This window comes from Buceros rhinoceros, unplaced genomic scaffold (genome assembly GCF_000710305.1).
Source record: "Buceros rhinoceros silvestris isolate BGI_N320 unplaced genomic scaffold, ASM71030v1 scaffold12994, whole genome shotgun sequence".
In the NCBI taxonomy this organism is placed as follows: domain Eukaryota; kingdom Metazoa; phylum Chordata; class Aves; order Bucerotiformes; family Bucerotidae; genus Buceros; species Buceros rhinoceros.
Window position 1 is genome coordinate 1 of NW_010407716.1, and position 7,334 is coordinate 7,334.

Genomic DNA, 7,334 nt, shown 5'->3' on the forward strand with positions numbered 1-7,334 from the left:
ATGAATTAAATATAAAATTATTTATTTTAATGTAATTTAAAATTTAAAAATGTAATTTTTGCATTTATTTAAAATGTAATTATTTTCTAATTTTTTAGTACATGACGTAATTGGAAGCTTCCTTTGCCTTGGTTTGTTTTCTACCTTTTTAATCAGTTTCAGAATCCTGGCTGTTATTACCAGTTACCGATAAATTTACAGGACACGCAGAAAATGAAAAATGATAATGAAGGGATCCACACCTCATTTGAAACACAGATGGGGGAAAGCGCTACGTGACAATCAATGACCAGAGGATCCTACCTTGAGCAGCAAAGATGAAGCGTCTTCATAGAAATGGAGTACAAGTCCAAACAGAAATTGCCGCACCCTCCAGTGCACACACTAACACAGGATTTTGCAAACCTGGCAGCGTTAAGAACATGACTCAATGGTATCAATCCACCCCCTTCATCTGGCCAAGCTTTGCAGTTAGTGTCGGTACCTACGTGCCTCCCTTATGCAGTGAAGCCATCACGGAAGAGCAGGTTGTTGTGACCTTATTTGTGCACAGCTAACAAGGTATCACAGGCAGTGTGTGTGGGGAGCGGGCTGCGGCGGGCGCCACGGCCTCACTAAAACCAGTGCAAGGCAGGCACAACCATCCACTATGAGGCTGAAATCAGCAAGATATAAATTCAGAAAAAAAATTTGTTTCTTCAAAATATCAAGTTTAAATTTTGAAGAAAAGAAGGAAGAAAATTAGTTTTGTGCAGACAGCTGACGTCAGAAGTGCTGAATTACAGAATCTCATGGATAGACTAAATACAGTCATATTCATCTCTTACCTGTCTGTTCAATATTCCATTGCTTAGTCTTAGACATCTCATACTCGGTGTAGTATTTTGACCTCAGTAAATGAATTCACCTCTTTCAGAAGATGGGCCAGATTTAACTGCAATCAAATCACTCGTGTCAGAAGCAGGATGAAGCCAAATGAGCCAGACAGCAGTTTATCCTCCCAGGTGTTGCCATTCCCTTTCTTTTTTTTTTTTTTTTTTTTGATGTTTTCAGAAACCCAGAAGCATAAATAGTTCCTTACAGCAGTGCCTGACGTCACTGGATAAGCTGTTCTGGAAACACAATAGGCTGAGGGGTCTTGTGTTGGCACGAATCTGTTCCCACCTGATGCCTCTTCTGGGCACACTACCAAGAATATTCGCTGGGTTTATATTTTTGGCAGAAAACTCAACTTTCCTAAAAACCACTAAGCCAAGTAAAGAGCAGCCCAAAGAAGTGGACTCAGAGGGCAGGAGGAGCACGTTTTAATGAAAGCTATCAGGAAGCCAAAGTGTTGGTAAGATTTTTAATGAAAGTAAAAGCTCACTGTAAAGTAAGTTTTGGAAAGGTTAGTACCACGCTTGCAAAAGTAAAGCTGTGCAGGTGATGTGACAATCAAACCAGCACGGTCCTGACATCCTTGAGCAAGCGAATGTTCAATTTCAGCTCTGGGACATCAATACTTCAATGCTAAGAATAAACTGTAACACATTTGGATCTTCAAAGCCCGAGAACTGTTCATAGCTTGGGAGCAAAGTAGCAGCCAGCTGCCTTGGGTGAGGCTTCAAATATATAATACTTAGAAGTGGAAATTGCACTATACATGTTAATGCTTTTTAACTCCTCACCCACAATTACCTTCAGAAACTTCCAAAATTCACAAGCTGGAACGTGGTTAGTAAAAAGAAGCGTTAAGTTTGGACCTGAGGTGGCACAAAGAATGAGACGAAAACCATGTATGTGCCCTTAATATCCAAAACAAAACTGGGGAAAGATGACAGAAATGGGCCTGGCATTCAAATTGTTGCAAGAACTCTTCTTCAGAGAGTTTGCCAAAAAAAAAAGTAACTTGATGTTCTCTGGGTGAAATTAAAAGGATTTGGATGATTCCTCTGTGTAAGGAATAGATGGATGAATTTATCAACATGCAGGAAAATGCCAAGTATCTGAGATCATGTCCCTAGTTTCTGCTTAACAAGCCTGAGGATGCAAACAAAATCCTCCAAAGGGTTAGGAAAATCAACAGGAAAAGACAAGTAAAAAAGATGTTAGAGGATAAATTCTAAAGCCTGACAGAAAAACAGATTTTTGTTCTTACAAAAGAGGCTGAAATCAACGTTCGCTGATTAGGGTCCTTTTTGCAGGACAGTTGGCTCTGTGCTATTGCTGGTAGCATAGACCTGTGGGAAAAACCAGAAAGAGTCAAAGCCCACAAATACCATCTTTTTAGGTATGTCTAAGAGAAGCACTGTCAGAGATTCGGCAAAAACTGTAAAACGCTGGTAACACCGATGTTACCAGCTGGAGCAGTTTATAATCTCAGCCTCTGCCAGTGGTTTCTTCACAGCGCTACTCATGACTGCCAAGAATAAGGAGAAGGATGATGACAAGACACTAAAGACAGAACACTGTTAGGTCAAGCTAAACCAACAAGCTCCACAAGAGACTCCCACAAATTCTGACAGAAATTAAGCAGCCAAAATTGTGTGCCATAATAGCTTGTCACAGAAAACCCCGCCAAAGTTAAACTCCAGGAGGGCTGCAATTAAAGAGTGAATGGCTGGGAAAATTTGACAGCTTGTACTGACCACTGGTAAAAACAATTTTTATTGACATAGGAATAGGGAAAAGCCAACAGGACAAGGAAAAAGTCATGGTTAGGTAACAAAATAAAGATACTTAAAGTGCACAATCATTAGCAAAACCCACGAGTTAAAAACCTCTAGGGCATCACTGAACATGGGATAAAGGAACTGAGTGAGGCAAAGTTACGAAAGTAGCTGACTGGCCATGTTTCCACTCTAAGAACAACCAAAGCAAGCATTACGAAAGGTAATAAAAGTACCAAAAGACGTTTGTTCTGCAGTCTTAAAATTTCACAGATTAAAGAAAACAACATCTATCATAAAACAGATTAGAAGAAGTTCCTTGTTTCCTTTATCTGAAAATATTAGGAATCCAGCTGATACAGCAATAGTATTGAAGTATCTCTTGGAGATCGTATCTATTGAAAACCAGCATTACTTACTGTTTTCCAATCACCACAAACCGTTAATTTAAGAAAATCTAAAAAAGCGGTTTATAAAGCTTGCAAGTCTCGAGATTGAGAGAACAGTGAAGCTCGGGAAGCCAGGTCATTGACAGAGATGGCCACCACGGGGTCAGTCATAGGGTAGTCACATGTCAAGCCACACAACACAAAGTAGTTTGTCCCCAGGGAAGACTAAGAGTTAGATGCAATCTCCTGGAGCTCTGCACTGAGAGGTGCAGCCGTCTTGGCATCAGGCCTGCCTCAGCCACACACAGGCCAAGGACTAATGCGTGCCATGGCCAATCTCGTTCAGCAGAGGAGCCAAAGAGGATCTGAAAGACACATACCTGGGCATACCTGACTAGGAGATCATAAGCATGTCTGGACATAGTAGGGACAGACAAATTCTGAGGCAGAACAATGGGCATCCTCCAGGACAAAGTGTTTGACCTCAAAATAGCCCCAGAGTCGAGAGGGTGGCTCTGAGGATTGTATTCCCCTCCCGCTCAGGGCCCAGCAGTCTGAAATGACCTGGTCAATCTGCCTTTGTGTTCAGAACAGACGTATGCAGAGAGTCATTCTCGACTGAAAGCACCGGCTCCAGGGCTTGACTTGACATTCGTGTATCTTTTCATCATAAAACATGACAGTAATATTTGAGATAGATCTTGACAACCTTAGCATGGTTAGATCCAACTTACACAGCAGGGACACTACAGATGAGCATGTCACTCTTGGCATGCTCTTCACCAGGTTGTGAAGATAGTAAGCCTGGTAGATACGTGTCCAAAACAACATAGGCAGGAATGTGGCCCTCTGCCCAAACCACAAAGCGACACAAAACCCACAGCTTCCAGAAAAGCCATAGGCAAGAGAAAGCTCAAAGGGAATAAGCACATGGAGAGGAAACACAGTTTTAAAGGGATGTAGGTGTATGTACCAGGGGTTGCAAAATAAGAAGCAGCTTTTAAAATACGAGATGACTTGGTGACAAAGAAGGGCTGAGAAGGTTGCAATAACATACGACAGTGAACAAACAAGCTAATGAATAAAGATTGCAAGACTAAAAGATTGCAAGACCGAAAGATTGCAAGACCAATATGACTCCCACCCTGTGTTTGTCTTTAAACAATTCATACGTTCCAAATGAGGGCATGCAGGAGTTTACAATGCGGGTTGTTGTTTTGGAGTTTTTTTAAACGCTGGTTTAGAAGAAAACACAACAAAACAAAAGCCTCCAGTTACCAGCACTGACCTGTAACTCCAATGTACTTTATACACTACTAAAAACAAGCAATGATTTCCCTTCTTTAGCTCATACTCCATCAAGTACCTCAGGGTGCTTTATCACTATGCACTACGTTCTAGATCTGTCAAGGCAAAGTTATCTATTCCTGCATATGAAGGCAAGAAATTACACAGCACTACAGGACTGTTTATATTTTAAATGTGTAACAGAACAGACTTGCTAATCAGGCAAGGATTAATACACCTAAATTTACATTTAAATGCAGAACACGAAAGGCAGAATCAGCACAATTCAGTAATGTATTATAATTATGACACTCAAATTGTGGCAATGCATTGTCCCAGATTAGCATAAGTGGAGCTGTACCAACCCCACTGCCTACCTCCACTTCACTCTTCACATTGTAAATCCTTTGCAGCCAGGAATTTATAACTCCCCAAAGCCTCTAATTAAGGTGTGGCAAACAGAAGTCAAGCAACACGAGGTACAAACCAGAGGATGACTGACACAGCAGCAGCCACATGGGCATTACAGAGGGTCAGGATGACTTGGAACCATGAGAAGATAGCACAACCTCTGACCACACCTGAAGCTGTGACAGGCCATTCAGAGTCTTTGGTAATGCCATCATTCCTCGCAGAGTTTGTCTCAAGCAGGGCTATTTCCTGCAGCTCTTCAGGTTTGAGAGGGTTATTTAGCAACCTAAATAAGCCACCAGAAATACTTTGAAGTAAGATTTAGGTGACATATCTGTATTGGATTTTATATATTTTAAGGGAAAAAATAAAAATCAAGTAACGGCACAGAAACTTAATAACCCTCCACGACACACACTCCTAAATCTCCAGCACGGTGGTGGGGACAGCAACCTTTTGAAGTATTGCACTAATTGCATTAAGCTGCTAGGAGAGGACATCTGTTTTGCTAAAGCAGCAAAGTGACCATTAGCCATCTGTAAAGTGCAGTGGCCAGAAGTCTGACTCATGCCAGGGAAGCTTTTTCTTTTTGCTTCCAAGGAGAGTTGAAAAATGAGGAATAGCACTGAGAGGTGCTAACAGGGAGAGATCAGGGGGGCTGAAGGTTACACATTGTGTGTGGCAAGAAATCCCCTTCACAACTGATCTCACATCTAGGACAGTGCCCCAACAAGCCCTTTCAATCTGTGCTTGCTCTCAACATCTGCTTCTGTGCTGGTTCTCTGTTGCTCCTCTGCCAGTTCCCTGAGAGAGGGAGGGACGTGTCTGATCAAGGACCCTCCACATTTATCCGAGTCTCCTGTTGAAGAAAGCCCTCGGACAATGCTGTGTGTGGCTTGGCCATTCAGCACCTGCCTTCCGGAAATAACTTCCTGCTAGGGTGACTTTCAAGGAGGATGGCAAGCACGCTCAGCAGCTTCCACCATTTGGATCAAAGGCTAAGTTGGGTGGCAGCCGCTGGTAGTATATAACAAATTAATACGCAAGAGATTAGCAGCTGATACTGGCAAAGGAAATGCAGTCCTTTAGACAGAAGTTTCTCAGCCAATTGCACATGAAGTAACTGCAGTACATGGACACATCCCCAAGCTTAAGCAAGCGAAAATAAAAAATGAAATAATTATAAAGCAGAAATAAAAATTATTCCAATTGTTATATTATTGCATGCACATTACAGGAGCAATGCCTGGGAAGGTCCTTTTCCCCAAAACATGTCCCATGGGTGTTGACTTGGAAGGGATTGAGAAATATTGCTTGAGGTCAAAACCGTTGCTTCTCCCATAGTTATTATGCTGCGAGAAATCTCATTGCTTGCACTAGTACTGCTGAAAGAGGCCTCAGGGTGTCTCATATCTACCAGGAAAGACATCTGCTACCATAGGAAATGATATGCATCATCCTAAACGACCACCATTTTCACGTATCATCGTGTGACTGCTGGAGTGAGGATTTGTGGCGGACTGGAGATGTTGAACATGCATGGGACAACATAAGGCTGCAGTTCTGGACCTGGGGACAGAGGAGAAAAAAAGTGCCCTCAGAGGCTGAAAACTATGATTGGAGAAGAGTAGAGAGCAGGGAAAGCAACTCCTACAGGCTTATTTGCTTCAGGAAAGATTTTTCTTTGGAACATCTAATAAACCATTTCACCAACTGGAAAATGCACTCAGCTTGCAGGGATTCTCAGCAAAACCTCAAACCCTCCTCAAAACCTCTGTGACATCTTCAAATGCATTTCCCAGATCTTGTCCTTTTGCTTCAGGTATTTGCCCTCACTTCCATTTATCTTGCTGTTCACACCCTCCTGTCAGTCAGAACAGCCACAAGTGCGAAGCAGCTCTCTGCTGCCCTTAGAGACGCCCAGCACTGACACAGCAGTGCTGGAAACAACAGGGACAAGCACATAAAGAGACAGCTGAGTATTTCCAGGCAGTTTCTATGTCAAAGTGACCTCACCCTTTCCGTTTGCTGCGACTTTCCAGAAATGGGCACAGCTCATATGGCAGCTTGGTTGGGGTGGGTGGCCAGGTGTCTGCCCTCGGCTCAAACTGCAGTCCCTGAGACCTCTCCAAAGTGAAGATATCCTGCAGATTTACAACCAAATCCAGCTGGATCAGCTCACGGAAGACACAAGTTAGGAAAAGAATCCATGAATAAGGAGGAAGAAGGATATCTGTTCACTGACCTATGCACCTCACCAGCTTTGTTACTAAGGAATATGTCCTTCTTGCTCCTGTTAAGTATTTATAAAAACAGTAGGATGATTTCATGTGCTAATGTACTTGGTATTTCCTGCCCACCTTCATGAGGACTTCACAGCAACTGCTTTGTTCTTTCAGAAGCCGGGAGACAAAACAGCATGAGAGTCTGTATTTACATATTTGCATATTCTAACTCCAGAAACTACAATTAGCAGACACAAAGCAAAGGCAGAGAGTGCTGTTTGTCCACATTTCACAGCTGGTTTTCCCCACTTGTCTGTATGAAAAACATACACCTGCAGCAACGTGAATGTCAAACTCTTTTTTGTGCTAGTCCT